A 24,689-nucleotide genomic window follows, 5' to 3' on the forward strand; every position below is an offset into this window, starting at 1 on the left:
AGAGTTAAATCCATTTACACGCCGGCTGGCGGTAATATTTTTTGGGTGATTAGTGCATTCCAGTGACACAAACGTACAGTTTCCAGCCAACGGCAAGCTGCAATTGACCGATTGTGTACAATAAACTGACTTTCTGCTTCACAACCACTATTGTACGTTCAAAGAGTTAGATCCATTACACGCCGGGTGGAGGTAATTTTTTTTGGGTGATTAGTGCATTCCAGTGACATAAACGTACAGTTTCCAGCCAACGGCAAGCTGCAATTGACCAATTGTGCTAAATAAACTGACTTTCTGCTTCACAACCACTATTGTACGTTCAAAGAGTTAAATCCATTTACACGCCGGCTGGCGGTAATATTTTTTGGGTGATTAGTGCATTCCAGTGACAGAAACGTACAGTTTCCAGCCAACGGCAAGCTGCAATTGACCGATTGTGTACAATAAACTGACTTTCTGCTTCACAACCACTATTGTACGTTCAAAGAGTTAGATCCATTTACACGCCGGGTGGCGGTAATATTTTTTGGGTGATTAGTGCATTCCAGTGACATAAACGTACAGTTTCCAGCCAACGGCAAGCTGCAGTTGACCGATTGTGTACAATAAACTGACTTTCTGCTTCACAACCACTATTGTACGTTCAAAGAGTTAAATCCATATACACGCCGGGTGGCGGTAATATTTTTTGGGTGATTAGTGCATTCCAGTGACATAAACGTACAGTTTACAGCCAACGGCAAGCTGCAATTGACCGATTGTGCTAAATAAACTGACTTTCTGCTTCACAACCACTATTGTACGTTCAAAGAGTTAAATCCGGTTTTATTTTTGGGGTGCTTATTGAATTAAAGAGTATGTCAGACAACACGCAGAGGAGTGGCAGAGGAGGCAATGTTTCAGGAGCGAGCAGACGTGGCAGCAGAGGAAGGGGTCGAGGCAGCACTAGTCGCAGCCAGAGGCCAGTGCTCCCGGTGTCATCCAGCGGTCGTGTCTCCACCGACAACCCTGCCGTCATCGATTGGTTGACTCGGTCGTCTTCCTCTTCCCAGGTCACCTCTGACACCTACAGCCAACGGTCGGTGGGTACGTCAGACACAACCGTTGGTTGGCATGGCCCAGGAGCAAGCCCACTGAAATCACGTGTCCTCGACCTGCCCCTGTCCTTTGGTGTTCCCTCACCAATCGAAGTATCGCATGCTGTGGGCTCAGCCCCACTGTACAGTGAGGAAGAGCTAACAGAGGGCGGTCAGGAACGGGGGGAGACATCCGCCTCTTCAGCAGCCAGGCGAAGAAGTACTGGCGAGGAGAGTGGCTCGGTAGCCGGTCTAGAGACAGGTCTGTCTCCTGACCCACACGCAGCCGAGGGGGCTAGTAGTGACGCGGAGACCCTAATTGATGATGATGAGGCTGATCGCACTTGGCAGCCTCGTCGTCATCAGGCTATTGCTTCCGCATCATCAGGAGAAGAGGGTGCCAGCTTGCCAGCGAGCAAAACAGTCGGTGGGTTGCCCAGGAGGCAGCAGGGTCGCAGCAGTGTCAGTGGAGCCAAACGGCCTTGGAGTAGAGCACCAGCTCCACTGCAGCCTACCACCACGGCCAGTAGTGGTGCCGGTGTGCACGGAGGAAGTAGCAGTCAGCCAGTGAGGAGTAGCGGGGGCAAAGTTTCCTACTCGGCGGTGTGGCAATTTTTCGTCAAGCCGCCCGAGGAAGTAAACGTAGCCGTATGTCGACTATGTGGCCAGAAAGTCAAGCGTGGCCAAGGGGCCAATGTTGGGACTACAGCGTTGCGTCAGCATATGCAGCGTCGCCATTCGGTGGCCTGGGAAAACCGTGATAAAGATACGGCGGTTCTGCCTGCCCCAGCCCCCGCTCCATCACCCGCTCCGTTACTTGCTCCGTCACCCGACGTCAATCGCCCTCTATCAGCCAGTCAAGGCTCCAACACCTCTGCTGAGGGGAGTTATCGCTCGTTGGCATCTTCCGCTCGTTCAGATGCTCCTTCTCCTGTTACTCCTCTTCACGGATTCCGTCAGCAGTCTTTCTTGGAATCCGTTTCCAAGAGAAAACAGTTTGCGAGCACGCACCCGACGGTGCAGAAGCTGAACGTCCTCCTGTCCAAGTTGCTGGTGCTGCAGTCCCTCCCTTTCCAAGTGGTGGACTCAGCACCTTTCCGAGAAATGATGGCTTGTGCCGAGCCGCGGTGGAGAGTGCCAAGCCGGCATTTCTTCGCCAAAAAGGCAGTGCCAGCCCTGCATTCACATGTAGAAGAGATGGTGGGCCAGTCTTTGAGCATGTCGGTCTCTGCCAAAGTGCACGGCAGCGCCGACGTGTGGAGCTGTAACTACGGTCAGGGACAGTACATGTCATTTACGGCCCACTGGGTGAACGTGGTGCCGGCACAGCCGCACCAGCAACTTGGACAGGTCACGCCGCTTTTGCCTCCACGTTTGCACGTCCTTGGTCCAGCAAAGATGTCCGCCTCTACCACCTCTTCTTCCGCCGTGTCCTCAGCCGCCACCCCCGTGCCAAGTCCCATTACCCGACCGGCATATCACATGTGCAGGGCGCAACGGTGTCACGCTGTGCTGCACCTGGTATGCCTTGGCGAACGTAGTCACACAGGGGAGGAACTTCTGAGTGTAATGAACAGAGAAATCGACAGATGGCTGTCTCCGCGCAAACTGAAAATCGGAACCATGTTGACCGACAACGGAAAGAACATGGTGTCTGCTCTGTGTCAAGGAAGGTTGTGCCATGCGCCATGCATGGCTCACGTGTTCAATCTGGTTGTCAAGCGGTTCCTAAAATCCACCATCCCACTGCAAGACATCCTTAAAATGTCACGTAAACTTTGCATGCATTTCAGCCATTCCTACACCGCAAAGCACACCCTCCTTGAGCTGCAGCGGCAGAACGGAATTCCACAGCATCGCCTGATCTGCGACGTTGCAACAAGGTGGAATTCAACCCTACATATGTTAGACCGCCTTTACGAACAGCGAAAGGCCATCACCGATTTCCTGATGTTACAAGCGGATAAAGGTACTCCCCTGTGTAACTTAGATGTCAGCCATTGGCAGCTCATGCGTGACACCTGCCGCTTGCTCAGGCCCTTTGAGGAGGCCACGCTATTCGTGAGTCGGCAGGACTATGGGATGAACGACGTCATTCCTCTGTTGCACGTCCTGGAACAAATGCTGTTAACAATGGCTGGTCAGGGTGCGGTAGACGTGGCGCACAGATCTCAACGCCACATGACCCCTGTGGGGGCAGGACAGGAAGAAGAGGAGGAGGTAGAGGACGACATTGGTGCTCAGGAATTATTGAGTGAAATGGGTGGTTTTTCCACTCAGCGGACAGGAGTGGAGGAGCAGGAGCATCTGGTAGAGGAGGAGGAGGAAACAGAGGACCCAGACGCACCGTGGCAGTATGCTGTGGAGATGGAGGCAGGGAGTCCCTCGCATTCCTTGGCACAAATGGCCCATAGCATGCTCGGTTGCTTGCGTAGCGACAGCCGAATAATAACCATCAGACAGAGGGATGACTTTTGGCTGTCCACCTTGTTGGACCCTCGCTACCGTTCAAAAATGGTGGCCTTTTTCACACCTGCTGAGAGGGAGGCCAAAATAACGTACTATAAAAACCACCTATGTAGTCAGTTGGTCTCTGCCTTTCTGCGCCAACGTCCATCCTCAGACACTGTGGGCCCTGTGCGCTCGCGTTCCGCTGCCATGGCAGCAGGGGAGGGGTGGGGTGGTAGGAGCAGTGGCAGCTCCACCAGCAGCGGCTGCCTCAGTCTGCAGTCGATGATGAGTAGCTTTCTTCACCAGCGCAGTGAGGAAACTACTAACCAGCCGCAGCAGCAGCAGCATCAGCATCAGGTGGACCTGGAGCAGGACCTCAAACAACAGGCTTGGGCCTACTTGGACAGCACCCTGCCAACCGAGGTAGACAATCCCCTTGACTACTGGGCAACGAAACTTGACCTTTGGCCCCAACTAGCTGAATTTGCCCTTGAAAGGCTGTCATGCCCGGCCAGTAGCGTGGCATCGGAGCGCGTGTTTAGTGCTGCAGGAGGTATTGTAACTCCGCGGAGGACACGACTGTCCACCCAAAGTGTGGAGAGACTCACGTTTGTGAAAATGAATCAGGCGTGGATTAGTCTGGATTTCAAACCACCAGTTCTGACACAACTGACTAAATCCGCCATGAATCATGCCCTAAACATGTTATTATTTTTAACATAGGCCTCTGTATGGCCTTCAATTTAAGCTGCTTACGCTTCGCCACTCTGCCATGGGCCCCTGTACCGCCTCCTCTTGCTGCTGCCAGTGTCAGGGCAGGAACGATGGAATGGGCAGGCAGGCCTATGGTACGGTCACACTGCGACTGACGACAGCCACTACCCACAGACCAGAGTCCCTCCGGGCGCGGAGTCTAAGCCCCAGGCTACCCTTCACCAGGGCCCCTGATGGTGGGGATGGACTTGACGCAGCCTGAGACCAGGTCGCGGCCCCCGAGTGACCCCAGCTGCGATAACGACTGCCGCCAATGGCGTACAGCTGGTGGGAGCTAGATGGGATCACGAGTAGAGTAGTCAGACAAGCCGGGTCAATAACAATGGAGCAGACAGTACTAGACGGTAGGCAAAGAAGACTCAGGTCACGGGCCGGGTTCAACAACGGGAGGTCAGATAAAGGGTTAACGCAGAGAGTAGTCTTGTCCAAGCCGAGTCGGTTACCAGGAGAGCAATGGGAACAACACAAGAGCTTGCAACAGGGCAACATACAGGACACAAGTGCAGAGCACACTTGCAGACAGCAGGTTTAAATGTGCTCAACCACACCCTTCTGAGGAGGAGCCGCAGAAGCCTGAAGGCATAAAGGTTCCCACCATGCTTTGCAGAAAACCAAGATGGAGGCCAGCTCATGGAGATGCACAAGCTCTGAAGAAAGGTAGGACCTTGACAGCCAGGTCCAGAGTGTGTCATGGGTCCCTGTACGGCCTCCCATTGCTGCTGACTTCATCGCCAGACTCTGCCATGTGCCACTTTCAGGTCTCCTTACACTGTTGGTGGGTTCCATTTTGTGATAGGGTGCTGTATGGCCTTCCATTGCTGCTGCCTCCACCGCCACCCTGCGCCATGTGTCTCTGTCGTCTGCTCACGCTGCTGACGGCTTCCGCTTTTTAACCTAGGCCTGTGTATGGCTTCAGAATAATGCTGCCTCCACCGCCACCCTGCGCCATGTGCCTCTGTCATCTGCTCACGCTGCTGCCAGGTCCATACTGATTCATGGCCCCCTGTACCGGCTCCTCATGAACGTGGTTCAGCGGGTTTGCATCACTTAACGGCAAATCGTTGACAAACGCTGGGACATTCAGTGTTGTGCGCATTAAGCCAGACACCAAAGGGCAGCACAGACCTGTTATTACTCGCTCAAGCATGGCTGAACAAAACCAGTCTCTACCACAAATTGGACCCAGACCTGCCCAGGGTCTCGTAAGTAGATTGCACGGAGGAGTAGAGTTCGTTATTGGAATTAACTGTGAGGGACTTTTAAACCTAGGCCTGTGTATGGCCTTCAATTGAAGCTGCTTCTGCTCCGCCACTCTGCCATTGGACTCTTGATAGTCGTCTCCCCACGCTGCTGCTGGGGGGACTTTTTAACATAGGCCTCTGTATGGCCTTCAATTTTAGCTGCTTACGCTCCGCCACTCTGCCATGGGCCCCTGTACCGCCTCCTCATGCTGCTGCCAGGCCCGTAATCTGCCATGGGCCCCCGTACCGACTCCTCATGCTGCTGCCAGGCCCGTAATCTGTCATGGGCCCCTGTACCGCCTCCTCATGCTGCTGCCAGGTCCAGAGTGTGTCATGGGTCCCTGTACGGCCTCCCATTGCTGCTGTCTCCATCGCCACACTCTGCCATGTGCCACTTTCAGGTCTCCTCACACTGCTGGTGGGTTCCATTTTGTCATAGGGTGCTGTATGGCCTCCCATTGCTGCTGCCTCCACCGCCACACTGTGGCTCCACACTCTGGTTTTGGCCCCGTGACTGCCCAAATGAGTGAAGTGTGCGGTGATTCTAAGATCGACGGCACTCATCTGCATGTCATACTGACTGACAGTATTATTTCTCTTCCCCAGCAGACTCCAAGGGCATTTAAATTAAAGGTACAGTGTTCTGCACTAATATAAAGGCTCTCTGAAGCCTAGAAACACCCTTTTTATAAGTTAAATTCGCGGCGAATATATTCGGATCGAATCAAATTTTTCCGGCGAATTCGGCGAATCAGCCGAACCGAATTTTTGAATAATTCGCTCATCTCTACTTGTCAGTAATCATCAGCACAACATAACCACTTGAAGATCAAGCCTTTTCTGGCACCTTTTGTTAACATGTAACATCGGTGTAATCAGATGATGTCAGTTTTTAAAAATGCCACAAGTTGTAGCCGAGTAAACCTAAGGTGATGTAAGGTCATCGCTTCTCGGTTACTATATCATAGAGCCCAACAAAGCCAATCCGGTCTTTGTTGGGCTCTGCGATCAGCCGTCAGAAGCACCAGCTGGTTGACTGGGAACCCTGGTGGGACTTTTTTTTAAAAATGGCGCCGCTTACATCCTGGTAAACCAGAAGTGATGTAAGGTCATTGCTTCCGGTTCCCTATATCATAGAGCCGCACAGAGAAGTTCCATTCTTTGTTTGGCTCTATGATCAGCCTGTGGAAGTGCCAGCTGGGCGATCGGGTGTCCTGGTGGGATAGAACAGCTTGTTAAAGACACAGAAGGCGGCAAGAGGGGGAATGTCCCCTCCCGCTGCTTGTTAAAGCAATCCAGCAGCTAGGTAGCCATTCAGATTGCTAGTAGAAGAGAGCTGACTGTCTGCCCAAAAATTTTAAAAAAAACCCAGCAAGATGATGCTTGCAGTTGCAGGGATCATCCCATTATAACCAATTGCAGTCCAGCTGGTTGTCAAATGTGTAATAAAATTGTGATGCCTCCAAAGTTTGAATGGCAACCATTAATCTAAACATGCATTGCCCATATTGGGTGAAAAAAGCAAACCATTAAAGCAAAACATTCTTTGCCCATAATGGGTTGAAGCAGACAATGTAAACAGTAAAGCAAACATTCTTTACTCATGGAGAACAATCTGAAATGCCTTACCAGCCCACACTGGTTATACTTACCTTTTCTTTACTGCCCTGAGGGCCTTGTTAGCAAGCTTCTTCATGATGCAGGTTACAAGCTGGTCTGATAAGAGCTTACACAAGGTTAAGGACCCACTCCAGGCCCCAAGTGACAGCGCTGGGGCTTGATGACTGCCCCCCAGGATTTGTAGGAGGAAGGGGAGAAGGTCACATACTCCCACATATCTTAAAGTACCACACCAAAGTATATAACTTTCCTCCAGGAAGGTAAACTCCAGTGGTGGAGTGAAAGGAAGAGAGGTAAAAGTGAAACATATACTGTAAGCACTTTGCCCTAAATGTGCAAACACAGGTCCAATTTAAAGTGGTTGTAAAACTCAGACATGAAATATGAACAAAGTGTCCCTCTATTGTGTGTACTTGTCTCAGCCCAGAGCACTAAGTGTCATTTCTGTCTACTGCTCAGTTTCTGCTATCAGCATGAATCACTTCTGACAAGTTTTACTGACACCTAGTGAAAAATGGTGACCGGGGAGGAACCTCTAGCAGATTGACAGCCTCAGTTCTGTTCCTGGGTGCTGTATGAAGGGGGTGTGTCTTGTCCCTCCAATCAGCTCTCCTCATGGAGCTCTGCAATTTCAGCTCTCCACCCCGTTTTCTGAATTGTCAGACAAGCTTTATAATTCAGCACATTGAAGGGATGTAGAGAAGAGAAGACAGGTACAACCAGGGGCGGACTGACAACTCATGGGGCCCCCGGGCAATAGGGGATCATGGGGCCCCTGTGTCCTTGCCCAAACTCAAAAAAGCCTATGAAAAAGGTACCAGGGGCATTTCATGGGGCCCCCTACTGACCCCGGGCCCTCGGGCAGTGCCCAAGTTTCCAAATGGTCAGTCCGCCCCTGGGTACAACATATGTAGGGGATGTTGTTTCACCTCTGTGTATCACCTGAGGCCAGTAACTTCATTGGATATATGTGAGGGTTTACAACCACTTTAAGATTACAGTGAATAGTGAAGTGATCTAAAGGAAATGAAAAAAACAAAAAACGCTGTTATACTGTGAAGGCCTGTTTATTTAAATAAGAATATATTAACATATCATCTACTCCATTAAAACCCAAGAGATATCTTTATTTACCGATCCTGCCTACAGACATGCAAAACAGCAAAATATAGAACAGTTTTCATCACACGTGCTATTAATAAAGTAACCCCAGAAATGAGGATCAGCACCTGTAGACGCGAGGCAATAGTGTTCTCAGAAAAGAGTTGTTGCTTTCAGCTACACTTGTGACTCTGCTTTTAGGGAGATCTGCCAGCTGAGATAACAAGATGCAACAAGATATGGAAAAGTAAACCATTCAGTGACACTGCCATAGTATTGCAAACATAGTAAGTCCAATAATTTATAAGGTCCATCATGGGTTAGCCCTATCAAAGGGAAAATGTCTGTCCAAATGTAGCCAAATCTTAGACCAGATTTGGTTAAGTCAACAGCAAGGCAAGGTGAGAGGGTCTCTAGAAAGGACATCATCCAACCCAACCCTTACCTTACCTGTGATCCAACGCGACTCCTTGCTCCTGCACAGGTGGGGCCAAGATTGGCTATCTCAGTGACCTGGGTGAGCAGTGACATCGCTTCCCTAATCATGCAACAACTTACCACTAGGCCCCAGCACCGACACAGTTGAGCAGGTCACATGGTCCTCCATGCCTGAAATTGTTGAGTAGTGCTGCTGGCTGTAGAAGTGCAAGGAGCTGAGAGGGAACAAAGATAAGGTAATCACTGTAGCAATCGTGCACACAGAGATGGATGCGAACCTCCATTTTGACAAAGGATCATCCATCTTGTATTATTATCTCTCTCTCCCTCTGTCCTCATCCCTCCTCCCTCTCTGTTGAGTGACATGTGGTCAGTGTGTGTTTGCAGAGATCACAGGCAACAAACTCAGTGGGAGGGCGTCCTGGCTATAAAACCTTGCTAGCTAGGTGCCCCGCTGTTTAAGAAATTCTTGCTTGAAAAGGGATCGTAAAAGCGTAAAACGAGTCCTTCGCTGAGTTCAAAGACATTCCAGATAAGCAGTAAAGCAGACATCACATTTAAGACCCATTTTCCCCTATGATTTCATATCTTGGATTATGAAAGACTTACACAAACATGGAGCACATATTCGGATGGCTCACTTTAATACAAATCGCTTGATATATTATATCCCCTAGCTGGGATCAACAGGAGAGCAGAAAATAATATCTCCTTAACCATCCCAGCAGGTATGTCATATTTCATATGTAGACATTCAGCAGACGATTCTGCGTATTAATCTACCCGTGGGTGGAATGTTACATGTACCTAGGAAAAGTTATTGACCAAAGTAAAATTTCAGAGGGCTTTGGTCATAGCCTGAGGTCTCCACCTACAACTCCCTCCCCAAATGAGGCGATTGGTTCTCTGCTTCAGGGAGACACCCTGGTGAGTTCCTAGATAAAGGCTGGGATGCTTGAAGTTAAGCTAAGCTGAGGTGTGTGAGAGTTGAAGAATCTCCTGTTTTAACATCGAAACTGACAGTGGAAGATACATCCTTTGCTCTGAAACCTGATCTGCATAGCCCAGAACATGTGGCAAGTACTTTAACCCTCTAACTTCTCTCTGTTATCTCTTTGCTGTGCTATTGTTCTCTGTATATTTATATATATATATTGCCTACATCTTTTTCTGTAAATATTTTTATTGCACCCTTTTAGTAATAAATCTTACTTTCTGAAAGTGTTGAACTGTTTCTAATGCCTTTAATGCAAACTACGAATTCCTACCGCTGAAGAGCGCTATTGTGTGTGTTTAACCCTCTGTATAACCTGCCTATGGTGACAGTAGTATACAGACGATTATCCAAATATCATAGTGGTATTGCTAATATTGCCGAGTTTCCTCTTTCTCTGTACAAAAAGGAGGTGGTGGCAGTGTGAAGGGTTAATTGCTTAATTAACCTGACCCAGTAACAATTGCTCCCAGGCTGCAGGTACACAGATTGTAGTCCATTAGCTGGAAAATCTGTGTGCAGGGTGCAGCTGGGCATGACATTGTTACGCACGTGACAGTGCAGTTTTAGATTGGCTAGTCCTTCGGTCACGAGTTTGGTGAGAAGGGCTGGGGTCTAACACCACGATCATCACAATCACAGCATATAGGAGTTGGGTGAAGACATTTGTAGAGTCACTGTCACCTTGTCCTGGATGGCCGAAATGACGGTATCTCTTTAAAGCAGAACTAAAGTTGATTAGTAAAAAATTGCTAGCGGGTAGGCATTTGTGGTAGAATAAACTCGGTATATTGTCTGCCATTAAATCTCTTCCCTTGCCTGCTCACATTTTTTTTTACAAGCTTTACACCAACAGCCACACATGTGTAGCTCAGTGTATAATCCCAGCTGATGGCTTACAGATGCCGGAAGTAAATACTGAGATAAACTAATTCCCATGTGCAGAGTCATGTCATACTTGTACATTATGGCTAGAACTCTTGGGGACCCTAAACTTTAGCTTTACTTTAATATGTTTTCTAGTTGCCTGCACTGAATACTTGCAGCACTTTTTTTCCCCTTAGAGCATACTCAGTACTTAGTGTTCGATGTGATCTACAGTTTACAAAGTGCTTCTAATAATTTTGCATAGACTATCTGGCATTAAAGTATAATTGACGGCAAAAAATTCTGTTTTTCAATTTTACAGTAGGAAGGGACTAGAACACTTGTCAAGTTTTATTACTGTCTGTGCCCATGTTAGGAAGATTCACCCTTCTTTATTTGTCCTAGTGACCATTATCACTGAAAGTGAAAGAAAATTCCAAATTTTGAATGGTCATAAAACAAAAACATAGAGGGGAAATCTTCCATTTGGGACACTAGTTCTGGTTACTATCAGGGATTTCCTTTCACATCTGGTCTTTGGAGTGTGGGAGGAAACCGGAGCACCCAAAGGAAACCCACGCAGGCACAGGGAGAACACGTAAACTCCAGACATGCAGTGCCGTAGCTGGGATTCAAACTGATGATCCTGGTTCTTTGAGGTGGAAGTGTCCTAAGGCACATATACATGTGATTGCAGTGTAGTTTTTTATTAAGTTTTAAATGGTTTAATAAAGTCAGTTGCTTTGCACAATGAACCTTTTCCCCAACAATGTTTTTTAGGTAGCGGTGTATTGCATTAGGAGTAGCATCCCGTTACATGTGAATAGTGAAGTTGGTAACAAGATATACAGTGGGTCCAACCAAAAAATGCAGTGGGACCTATCTAGTAATAGAAGGTCCATCCATTGTGGAAAGTGTAAATCTATGTGGGGTCACCTGGAAGTGCTCACGTGTTAATCTGCTACTAATGGCAACAGCACCTGTTCACTTACCATTTTGTTTTTTTAAGCAACTATTATTTTAATAGGACTTATTGATACTTTGGACATTAGTTGTATTTTCTGGTGTTGTCCACTTATTTATTTTTTGCACTTTTACATGTTGCAAACGTTTAGTAATCTTGATTTTTGGCAACACAGTCTATATTCTCACATTATTATTATTATGACTTATATAGTGTCATTGATTTACACAGCTTTTACATATCTCCATATTGTACATTTACATCAGCCCCTGCCCTCAAGGAGCTAACAATCTAAGGTCCCTAACTCCCATTCATACTAGGGCCAATTTATACAGGAGCCAATTAGACTACCAGCAGGTCTTTGGAGTGTGGGAAGAAACACACACAGGCACGGGGAGAACATGCAAACTCTAGACAAGAAGAGTCGTAGCTAGGATTCAAACTAATGACCGTGGTGCTGTTAGGTGGAAGTACTAACCACTTAGCCCTTCATGTTTCAGTTAAGTTGCTGCCTAATACCTCCTTTCCCTGGATTGTTAAAAAAATGGGAGGGGGGGGGGAACTGTGCTAATGTCTACATCTTTATACAGGCAGTTCTGCAGCCCTTATACAGTACAGAGAACTTACACTCACCAGCCACTTTATTAGGTACACCTGCTCAATTGCATGATAACACAAATTGCAAGTCAGCCAATCACATGACATGGTTGATGGTATTAGACAGACTGGTCTGAGTGTTTAAAAAACTGCTGATCTACTGGAATTTTCACACAGAACCATCTCTAGGCTTTACAGAGAATGGTTCAAACAAGGGAAAATTGCCAGTGAGTGGCAGTTGTGTAGATGAAAATACCTTGTTGATGTCAGAGGAGAATGGGTAGACTGGTTCAGCTGTGACATTCAGATGGTAGGGTCAGATTTTGGCGTAAACATGAAAGCATAGATCCATCCTGCCTTGTATCAATGGTTCAGGCTGGTGGTGGTGTAATGGTGTGGGGGATATTTTTTTGGCACTAGTAAGGTGTGTCTAATAAAGTGGCTGGTGAGTGTATATTGTATACACCCAAGATAATATTTCTTTTTTTTATTTTATTATTATTATTTATTATTAATATTTATTATTTTTTACAAATCCAGATAAAAAGAGGGATGAAGGTCTCTTTCCTCCATTGTTTGCTTTTGACAAGACTAGCAGATGTAGAACACTCATTTCATAGAAAGAATTTCATATTAACCCAACCCGAAAAATACACGATTGTCCGTTTCCATTACAAATATTGGAAACATATGTGTTTTTGTTTTTCAAGCAATGGAATAACACCCAGCCCAGCAAAGTTAAATGTTAACATTTCCATTACAGCTGGATACGTGACTGGAGGGTGATGTCTGCAGCCATTCTGCATTTGATTACTTTTAAACATGAAAATGCCTGTAAGCCTATGGTGGGGGGTGTTAATTATTAACATCTGGAATACAAAAAAAAGTTTATCTATATGAAGATCTACTAATCTTGTGTAAACTACAATTAAATAAATGCAATAAACACTCCAATCAAAATAGAAAACCTTAACTCCTAGCTATAGTTATAATGGCCACTATATAAAGGCTAGCTATGCTATGATATGATCTCACCCAACCACCCGCAAGCTGAAGTCACATTTTATTTTGCTTTAATGGAGTGAGCAGCTGAATGAATATTCCAATCATGTTCACGTATTTTATACTCGTCTAGTGGGCTCAATAAGACTTTTCAGATCTATGAGTGAAGCAGCGAGCGACAAATGCTGGCTGACCCCTTTCGACAATTTTTGTGTATAGGACTTTATCCTGAAGTCAGACATTCCCTTCATTAAGCTTTGCAATATTGCTCTTAGCCTTCACTCTGTTTCCTGATACATGCGTACCAGCCTGTGAACTCAAGGGCCTATTGCACAGGACATAATACTTTACTGATGTTTATATACAGGGTTCAACTGGCAGAAGGATTCTGAGTAAAAAACACAAGTAACATTCTATGAAGGCCTTGCCTTTATGCAGAAACAGGCACATACATGTGTTTAGCACTACCCCCTTAGGAGTTGCTGAAGTTTTGGGTCCTGCTATAGTCCTGCACAGCCAGGCAACACGTATGTCCAAACAGACTTGCATCCAGGAGTCAGTAACCAGTCCTTGAGCTTGTTTTTTGGGGTTTTATTAGGGGGATTTCAACTTGGATAGGGTAAAGGGTGTGTGGGGTGCCCAATGAAACTGAGAAACCAAGGACAACTTTCTGAATTATGTACAAGTGGTTACAGCAGACGGTCTCTTTTTTTTTTTTGGAGAGCTAGCCAGCATCTCTTGTAGTACCACCCCAGACCCTATTTATTCTTCATCTAGTTGTTCTTGCATCCCTGAGCAGGGGATTCAGTGTCTGCCACAAACATGGTGAAACAGTCCTGGGTGCAAGGCTAATCCAGTTTCCCACTAGCCCCCTTTACTTTTTTTTTTTTAATTATTAATTTTTTTCCCCTCATTTTTACTGTTGTCACAAGAAATGTAAACGCCCTTGTGACAGCAATAGGCACATCATATGTGTTCTTTAGGGAGAGATCTGGGGTCTAGAAGACACCAAATCCCTCCTCTGCACTTAAAGCATTCAAAACACCAAGATCGATGTTCTTGAATGCTTTAATTTTTTGAAAATGGCATGGTTTACTTCTGAGTAATCCAGAAGTGATGTCAGGTCATCGCTTCCAGTTTAGTATAACAGGGAGCCGATCCCGGCTTTGTTTGGATGTCCAGTCAGATTGGGTCTCCTAGTGGGATGGGGGAGCCCAAGCAACCCACAGAAGGCTCTCCTGATACACCCCCTCCTGCTGCTTGTAATAGCAATAGAGCGGCTAGGTAGCTGCTTCAATTGCTATTACATGAAAGCCAACCACTGACTATAAAAAAAGATACCGGGGTGCTGCCATCATCCCGGTATAAGCATGTAGGGGTACGTCGCTGGACAGGAAGTAGTTCATTTTAATCCTTTTTTTTAGTGGCCCTTTCCATTGCCCATGCAAGGTCTCTTAACTTTCCTTCTTCTCTGCAAATTTATACTTATCTTTCCTGACTAGCTGCCACAACCAAGTCAAGCTTCATATCACCTTATTGCAACATGCAAGCTTCCAAATGGCGATTAAATCAAAGACAATGGGCGACCATTAATCAGAGGTTCCCCCATACTTGGAAGAGTCAATTATTTCACTTTTCTCCTGAGAAAGGGTCAGTGTGAGAAAGGGTAAGAGAGCCCTTTACTGTTCTCTGTAGGGACAAAGGAAAGGGTTTGCTTTCATGCATATGAGTATACATAATTCAATTTATGCATGAATTATGTACAAAGTAAATCCCTCTATAATGTGTACTTCCTGTGTGTGAAGGAAATGAGTGGTCCACAGAAGAGGCTTCTACATTTCATAAAGAAATAGCAGGCACCCTGTTGCCCTGAGATGAAACATTTAGCGCCTGAACACTAAAATGGCAATCCAATGCCACTCCTACCTCTATTGCAGTTGGCACCAGAATTCCATCATCCAACTTTCCATCACTGCCTGGGATCGGCACCATTTAAGATTTACATTTTTGTGGAACTTCCTTTAGCCCAAGACTGTGTGCATATGCTTTTAGTCCAATTATTACATTCCCTATGCATACAACACTTTCCTGTTTTTTTTTTGTTTTGTTTTTTTCTACACTGGAGAGCCTGTTCTTTCTTGCTATTCATCTATTTCACTACCCAAATTGCCACTTTCCAGGCTATCCAAAGCTACCCATGCACCTGGCTGAGGTTATAATTTACATGCTTGTATTGGGGTTCAGCATCCAGTCTTCTTTGTAGTTATTCACTGGAATTCTGCCTGTGTGTGCTGCCTGTGTTGAAGGCTAGAGGGAGTGGGGACATCACCAACTCTGCCATGTGACAGTGCTTGGGCCTAAAGACTGGTTACTATACCCATACACTCTCAATGGGAGGAGGTCACATGCTCTCCTATATGGGAAAGCACTGGCTTTTCTATCCTGGGGCAGCAGAAGCAGGATCAATGTAGGGTCACTGGTAATGCAAAAATAAAGCTGGCCATAGATGGATTGAATCTCAGCCAGTTTATCTGAGATTTGATCCATATATGGGCAGGCTGGTTGGATCGACTTCAAAACAGCAAGCCTATCAGATTGGTCTTTGTTTTTGCGATCACTGCTGGGGCTATAGCAAACAGCAGTGATCATTGTGTTCTACCAGCAGGGAAGGCTTCCCACTAGCAGAACACAATAAAGCTGTGGGAGGAATTCCTCCATCAACATTGACTATGTTGATGGTGGAATGGAGCAATTTTATTTCCGTCTACCCATGGTGAAAAGAAAACAAAAATTGCATAATCTATGGGCTGCTTAACAGAGGTAGCAGGGACCCCTTTGGAAACACACTGTTGTTATTCTACCTTGAATAGGCAAAGTGACAGTATTTTTTTAAGGTTTTGAACAACTGAAGTGTTAACGATTAGTTCCCACACACATCCTAATGATCATGATGTGGAAGGAAACTGAAACAAATAAGGCAAGAAAGTCCAGAAAGGTGGTACAACACTGTATTTTCTCTTCTAAAGTCATAGGTTCAAATTTCAGGCGGTTTAGCAGGAACCAGACGAGAATCAAACCGTGTATGGACAGGCTGAATGTACCCAAGTTGATTGATCAATCAACTTGGGAAAACCAGCCTGCCAAATTTTACATGCAATTATTGCTAGCGGCTGTAATAGCCGCTAGCAATATTCACTGTGTTCTCCTGGTGGGGACAGCTTCCCCCGCCAGGAGAACACAATGGCTCCATGGGGTTCCCTTGTCAACCCTGTCTGTGCTTGCAGTAAAGAAATTTGCTCCTTCTGTGGCCTTCCTTCCTGCTCACCAGGCAACTGATTACCAGCTTCTCAAAGTTTAAACCTGACATCACCATTGCTAGTTATAAACAAGCACATGAAATAACAGGACATACCAATACATATTTTAGGCTTATGATCTCCACCTGGTAAGCTAGGCATAAAAAAAGGCCTTTGGTTGTATCAGCAGGGCTTTGCCACGAAAGATATTTTTCAGTTGTGTACATATTTGTGTATATTTTTCAGTTGTGCAAGACTAAGCCTGGGTTCACATATGTGCGGTGTGGTATATCGCATGTGCTACTCACAGCAACCACACTGCATTCCTGTGCAAATCACATGCAATTTGTGTGCGGTGTGATGGGAGCCATACATTATGTATGGCTCTAATCGCACCATACCCACACCAAAAACGTGGAGGACCCTTTTTTGAGTCCGCACTAGAATCGGATCACATAGGTATTCACACCTATGCGATCCGATTCTTCACATCGCACCGCGTTTTACGGAGCGCTTTTATGGTGTTAACATACACACCCGCAGCGGTTCACATGAACGGTGTGCGATTCTGATGCAGTGCAAAGTTTGCACAGAAAACACTGCAAATTCTGCACCGCATCAGTGTAGACCAGGGCTAAACATTACTAAGTAAAGAAACGGCAAACCCAGATACTCCTGCGCTTAGGGATGGACTCTGTATTGATAGCGCCTCATCACGATATTTCTTGAGATATGCACGCCTTGCTGTCATCAAATGACCGGGGAAGTCCACATGTACTGACTAGAGAAAAACAAACAGAGGACGCACCGGCCTAGTGCATTACCTTTAAAAATGTATTTAATAAATAATAAAAGTAGGTATTGTACTCACAAAATGACAACACAGTCAAAGGCACATCATGAAAGAACAGCTCTGTCCAATCCGCACTACGTGTCTGTCCGTAATGGGAACTCTGGACCTCCAACAGGCTAACGCGTTTGGAGGACTTGCCTCTTCCTCAGAGAAGAGGCAAGTCCTCGAAACGCGTTGGTGCACCCTCGGTATGTTTTTCTCTACACTAAACATTACTAAGTTTGATGTAAATTATCTAATTGTCTGAGGTGACTTACCTGCCACAAAGATTATATTGGTTGCAACTAATGCGGCATAAAGCATTATTCAGGAGTACAGTAGATCCCAGGAAACTCTGCTGTCAGGTAACCATTCACCCAATCAGTTAAAAAGACATGAGGGGAGTCGCAGGAGAGCAGCTGACATGTTTGGTCCAGCAGATGAGTGTACGAAAACTGCCCACATTATACAATTTTTTAACAATGCATTTTTATTTTAACATACAAAAATAAAATACAGTTTTTTTCAGATTTACAATGTGCTATGTATGCAGTAGGATTGTGTCTGCATGCATGACTTGTTAGGTGTCATAAGGTATATATTAAATGAGTCATGTAATGAAGGAGCGAGACTGAGCCTTACCTGAGGATACTAACACACCTGTGTTGCCTTTGATGCTTAAGGTCCCAGGTGACAGCGCGGATTCCGCTATGAACTTCACTGAACGCCCCCTCCTCCTCCTCCTCTTCACAGCTGCTGCATTCTTTTTGTCCCCATGACATGAACACTGATGGGCCTGCACAGAAGGAACAGATACATGTTTGTTTCTACAAAACAAGTGCACAGCAAACAATGCAAGACAATAATCTGCTTTGGGCTCTTTAGACTTCATTTGAAGGATGTCTGACGTACATCAATTGACTGCTTGGACTGCCATGTCAATGTACTTCCTCGGAGGCCTTTAATACATTTTTTTATATAGGTCACAGAAACTTGTTGACCTTTACAGAAAAGTTGTGGTATTTAAAGTGCAATTAAAAGCTCCTGTACGACAATCTAAAAACCGGTACCAAATCCAGATTTTATTCCAGCATCTGTGTCCTATTGCAAAGATTTTTTCTCATTTCCTGTCCCATAGGCAATCAGAAAGTGAGAGGAAATCCCTGCAAATTGAAGGAATTCCTTGGGGCCCCCCAAGGTCACCAGAACTAGTGTCCCTATTGGAAGATTTCTTCACTATTACTTTTCTGGGGACAACCCCAAATTTGGGAATTTCTTTTACTTTCACTGTCAATGATAATAGAGGACAAATAGAGAGGGTGAATCTTCCTAACAGGGGCACAGACTGCAATAAAAACTGACAGGTGTTCTAATTCCTCGCCACCCTATCCAAAACTACAAAAAAGTTTTGCCTTTAGTTATCTTTTAAACAGACCCTGTTGCCAAACCAATCATTTCAACAAATGGATTATGCATGCATTTAAACTATTTTTTACATGCATTTACCTATAAAAAGACCCCCATGTGCAAACATCTAAAAGCCCAAAGACTGATGCTGGGTGTTACGATCTTGAATGTGCTGTAAGCAGCACTAGCAGATTCAGAGCAGACACACATGCGACACCCTATAGCACAGGTGTCAAACTAGAGGCCCTCCAGCTGTTGTCAAACTACAAGTCCCATGAGGCATTGCAAGATTGACAGTTACAAGCATGACTCTGAAAGGTAGAAGCATGATGGGAATTGTAGTTTTGCAACAGCTGGAGGGCCACCAGTTTGACACTCTTTCCCCAATGGCTACATGAAAAGGAGTATGCAAGGATGCAAAGGGGAAGAGTGGAGGAGCTGCTTAAAGGCTCATTACAAGTGAATAAAAAAAATTATGAAAAAGCAAAACAATTCAAGTAATCATTTAAAATGCTTAATTTTTCTGTGCTTTTATTTGCAGTGCTGTAAGTTGGTGACAGGGTCTCTACCAATATATCTTTGGAAGATGTTCTAGCAACCTGGTTCCTCTTCACATTATATCAGCAATCAGCTGATCTGAAATTCTGTCCATCCAGACCCTGACAAAAGGGAAAATCCACCACTGACCAGAGGTTTCTGGATTAGAAGCATCACAGAATGACTTCTCTGAACTTTTGGTGCACTGAGATGATGGTTTCTGCTTGCCTATTTGAAGAAAGGATCCTTGGTTCCTTGCCACTGGGACCTGAACAACGTCTTTCCCTGCATACAGATCTTACTTCCTTGAATGGACTTTGAAAGGACCAAAAGGACTGCTGCCTCTTGCTCTTGCCTTATTAGCCCTGACTTCTCATCAGTTATACTTTGGATGGCTCCTTTTATGATTTGTAAAAGAGGCATCTACCATAGGAGGAAGAGACTCCCACAGAGTGAGTCTTGAGAATGGAAGGGAATCAGAAGGCTTTACCTCCAACACATAAACCTTCCAGCACAGGAGAGGCACAGCCTGTGTGGGAAAGACAGAAGAGGGACACCAATTGCCATGGATCTCTAGCAAGTCACAGAATGCTGTAGCAAGGACTAAAAGGGAAAATGGAGGGTCTTGCTGGTCCCAGATTTATGCTCTGGTAGTGAGGTCCTAAGAAGAGGATGAAAGAAAGAGCGCACAAACCTTGCGCATTACCTCAATAAATAGTGACTAATTTTATTTAATTTAGGAAATATACTCATAAAGGTGACGGTAAAACAGGCATAAGTAAACCATGTTCACTAAACAGGCTGAACTGCTGTAATACTGACACTCAGTGGCTGAATGTCTCCTTGCTATGGGAACTCTGTCATACTGAAGTTTCTATCTGCTCAACCCAGCTCTGATGAAGAAGGGGGCACCCTTCGAAACGCTTTAGCTTTTATCCCCCCCCCTTTAGATTTACCTGTAACCCTGTGTGGATATGGTTTACTTATGCCTGTTTTACCGTCACCTTTGCGAGTATATTTCCTAAATTAAATAAAATGAGTCACTATTTATTGAGGTAATGCGCAAGGTTTGTGCTCTCTTTCTTTCATCCTCTTCTACAGTTTTATCAAGCTTCCCCAGTGTAAGGGACCACCTGGCGGTACCACTAGCACTCCACTGGCCAGACGTCTCCAGCGCACGGAATCTAAGCCCCAGGGTACGTGTTCACCAGAGCCCCTGATGGTGGGGATGGACTTGAAGTACCCCGAGACCAGGTCGTGGCTACTGAGCACGCCTGTCAGTGGTAGCGGTATTCGCCAGGGGCTCCCACAGGGAAGAGCCTGATGTGAGGAGGTCGGGTGATCCCGTCGGGATGGATGGCTGAGCAAGTGCAAGGTCAAATAGGCCGGGTCGGTAACAGTGGGGACGGAGCAGTACAAGGCAGCGGGCACAGAGTAGTCGGGTCACACGCCAGGTCCGCAACAGAAGGTCAGATCCAAACGGGGGCATTCAGGAGAGAGGTCAGGCAAAGCAAGGGTCTGGGCAGGAGAAGGCAACAAGGTCAGGTACAATCCGGGTCAGCAACTTACTTAGAACAGGTTCGCAGATACAGGATACAAGGAAAGACCAGAAGGCACTGAATGACAGCTCAGGGCCATTTAAATATCCCGCCCTGCGCTGCCATTGGTGCCACGCGCGCGCCCGCGGTCCCTACTGCGCATGCGCGAACTCCCTCGATGCGGACGGCCAGGTCTCAGTGCCCGCATTCTGACACAGGGTGGTGCACTGCGTCTGCGCCAAGCACATCGCGGCGGGGATCCCTGACACCCAGCTTCATGATAGAGCTGCACAACCTCTGATCACCAACGGATGAACACACTGTTTGTTACTAATGCCCGTTTGATCTGAGTCTTTGAGCGCAGGAGATAATGGATCTTTAGTGAGGTCCTTAGGCCGACTTTCTCAACCTTGCCAACACAGAGGAACCCTTGAAATGACTTTTTGGTCTTGGGGAACCCCTGCTAAAAATTACTGTATCTACAGCTCATGATACATTCATGTGATGGTCAGTGGGAAGAATGTTCCTTACACTTGTGGTCATTAAGAATTATCCCCTTATAGATAGCTAAAAATATCAATGGTGTCAGCGGGAACCTATCTGCGAGGTGGATATTGCTCATTGTTCAAGGAACCTCTGGAGCAACCCTGGTTGAGAAACCCTGTCCTAAGGTATGTGGGTCAAATGGCAAAGCTGACCCATGAGTATACTGACATAAGAAGGCCAAGAAAACATATGTTGTAGGATAACTTCAAACAAGTAATTTATTGCCAGATATATGAATAATTAACTAAGTTTCTCATGTCCTCAGCAATCAATCAGAGGACTTATTTCATTTTTAGACATGAACAGCAGGAATGACAGTTGCAAGTTGACTGGTTACCATAGGCAACAAGACATACTCATAGTGAAGCCATGGTTCTACACCTGGTATAAACATTCTATATAATTATATTCAGGCACGAGTATACAAATAGTTTAACCGCTTCCCGACGACCAGAAGCACTGCTACAGGGCGGCAGGGCTGCGCAAAATGACGTAAATATACGTGATTTCGCATTTATGGGTAGGGGGCGTGCTCCGCCCTGCCTGCACCACCATTGGTGGCTACAGCTGTCAATCACTGGGTCCCGGCTGGAGATACCCCGCCGGCACCTGGTGATCGCAGAGGAACAGTGAAAGGGGAGAGGTCTGTGTGTAAACAACACATCTCTCCCGTCAGCTCGAACAGGCCGCTTTGTATTGTTCTGCACAGCAGAGCAATACAAAGCAGCTTGTTTCCTTAGTAAAACACACACAGCACCCTTAGTAAATCACAGCATACAGTTAACCCTTTGATCGCCCCAGATGTTAACCCCTTCCTCCCAAGTGTCAGACTTTTTATTATCACTGTTCACTGTATTAGTGTCACTGGAGATGTCAGTGGCAGTTAGTCAGTCCCCCCACCCAGTGTCAGAAAGCCCGTTGCAGTCTCGCTATAAGTTGCTGATTGCCGCCATTACTAGCATTTTAAAAAAAAATTCCAGTATATATACCGCCTTTTGTAGACGCTATAACTTTCACGTAAACCAATTAATTTACATGTATTGGGATTTTTTTATAGCAAAAGACATTTAGCAGAATACATTTTGGCCTAAATTTATAACAAAACTTTTTTACTGGATGTGTTTTACAGCAAAAAGTAAAAAATATTGTTTGTTTATTTTTTCAAAATTGTCAGTCTTTATTTGTTTATAGCGCAAAAAATAAAAACCGCAGAGGCGATCAAATACCACCGAAAGAAAGCTCAATTTGTGGGAGGACATCAATTTAATTTGGGTGCAGCGTTGCTTGACTGTGCAATTGTCAATTAAAGTAATGCCCAGCCCTATCACAAAAAATGGCCTGGTCAGGAAGGGGGTAAATCCTCTGGAGGGCAAGTGGTTAAGCACCAATTTAAGGTCACTTTTACCAACAGAGACCCGTATGCAGTAACCTGTTTGCAAAGATGTGCTAATACAGGATTCCTCTGTGAATGCTTCTCAGCTCAGAGAAGTCTCCATTAGGGAATGTAAAATCTAATTAGCTGTTCACCAAGGAACTCAACAAGGATCAGGCAATGTATCATCATTTAAATGTGGAAATTTGTCAATTAATTGAGATCCACTGAGATGTCTTAACGCACAAGAGACCAACTGCAAGTGAATAACATATGGGAGCCAATATAGCAGACATGCAGTTCTCAGACATGGTGTGCTATAGGTATAACAACTAGAACACTTGTTGAATTTACTACTCCAGTAGGAACGATGAAACTTGCAGATAGAAACTCCTTTAAATCCTGGTGCATTCTATATATTGGACCTTATTAACAATCATTTTGCCTAGTTTTAAAAACTGGAGAAACAAGAAAAGGAACAAAAGTTAAGTTGCTGCTCAATTATACCAGTTTGTTTTCATCCTATATACAGTTGCAAGAAAAAGTATGTGAACCCCTTGGGATTACGTGGCGTTTTGCATGAATTGGGCATAAAATGTGCTCTGAACATCATCTAAGTCACAACAATAGAAGAACACAGTCTGCTGAACATAATACTACACAAACATTAGATGTTGCCATGGTTTAATTGCACATAACATGTAAACATTCACAGTGCAGGGAGGAAAAAGTATGTGAACCTTTGGACTTAATAACTGGTTGACCCTCCTTTGGCAGCAATAACCTCAACCAAACGTTTCCTGTAGTTGCAGATCAGACCTGCACAATGATCTGGAGTCATTTTGGACCACTCCTCTTCACAAAACTGTTTCAGTGTAGCAATATTCTTGGGATGTCTGGTGTGAATTGCTCCCTTAAGGTCATGCCACAGCATTTCAATCGGGTTGAGGTCAGGACTCTGACTGGGCCACTCCAGAAGGCGTATTCTGTGCTGTTGCAGCCATTGTTTTGTTGAATTACTTGTATGCTTTGGGTCATTGTCCTGTTGCATCACCCATCCTCTGCGGAGCTTCAATTGGCGGACAGATGGTCGTACGTTTTCCTGCAAAATGTCTTGATAAACTCTGGAATTAATTTTCCCATCAATGACAACAATCCGTCCAGGCCCTGAGGCAGCAAAGCAGCCCCAAACCATGATGCTCCCTCCGCCATGTTTCACAGTGGGGATGAGGTTTTGATGTTGGTGTGCTGTGCCTTTTTTCTCCACACATAGTGTTGTGTGTTCTTCCCAAACAACTCAATCTTGGTTTCATCTGTCCACAGTATATTTTGCCAGTAGTGCTGTGGAACATCCAGGTGCTCTTTTGCAAACTTCAAACGTGCTGCAATATTCTTTTTGGACGGCAATGGCTTCCTCCGTGGTGTCCTCCCATGTACTCCATTCTTGTTTAATGTTTTCTTTATTGTAGATGTGTCAACAAAAATGTTAGCATGTGCCAGAGATTTCTGTAGGTCTTTAGCTGACACTCTGGGATTCTTCTTTACCTCATGCAGCATTCTGCGCTGTGCTCTTGCAGTCATTTTTACAGGACGACCACGCCTAGGGAGAGTAGCAACAGTGCTAAACTTTCTCCATTTGTAGATAGTCTGTCTTACCGTGGACACATGAACATCAAGGCTTTTGGAGATACTTTTGTAACCCTTTCCAGCTTCATGCAAGTCAACAATTCTTGATCGTAGGTCTTCTGAGAGCTCTTTTCTGCGAGGCATGATTCACGTCAGACAGTGCTTCTTGAAACCAGTAAACCCAAAACAGGTGTGTGTTTTTTAAGGGCAGGACAGCTGTCAGCAACACATCCAATATCATCACACTGATTGGAGTCAAGGTTGGCTCACTCCTGGCTCCAATTAGCTCTGGGAGAAGTCATTAAGCTAGGGCCTCACATACTTTTTCCTCCCTGCACTGTGAATGTTTACATGTTATGTGCAATTAAACCATGGCAACATCTAATGTTTGTGTAGTATTATGTTCAGCA

At 45.5% G+C, this 24,689-nt stretch overlaps 1 protein-coding gene across 5 annotated transcripts in view; it reads right to left on the reverse strand.

Moving 5' to 3' along the window:
• SGMS1 (sphingomyelin synthase 1) overlaps positions 1-24,689 on the reverse strand; it is a 395,851-nt gene that overhangs the window by 286,017 nt on the left and 85,145 nt on the right. For 3 of the 5 annotated variants that reach the window (XM_089683135.1, XM_089683132.1, XM_089683133.1), the window contains exon 3: positions 17,896-18,049. The gene's annotated coding sequence lies outside the window, so the exon portion shown is untranslated. The remainder of the gene's footprint in view (positions 1-17,895; positions 18,050-24,689) is intronic. The other 2 variants (XM_089683136.1, XM_089683134.1) reach the window with 1 other exon arrangement.

Source organism: Staurois parvus, unplaced genomic scaffold (genome assembly GCF_062004578.1).
Source record: "Staurois parvus isolate SC_StPar_1 unplaced genomic scaffold, SC_StPar_1.0 ptg000303l, whole genome shotgun sequence".
Lineage (NCBI taxonomy): Eukaryota > Metazoa > Chordata > Amphibia > Anura > Ranidae > Staurois > Staurois parvus.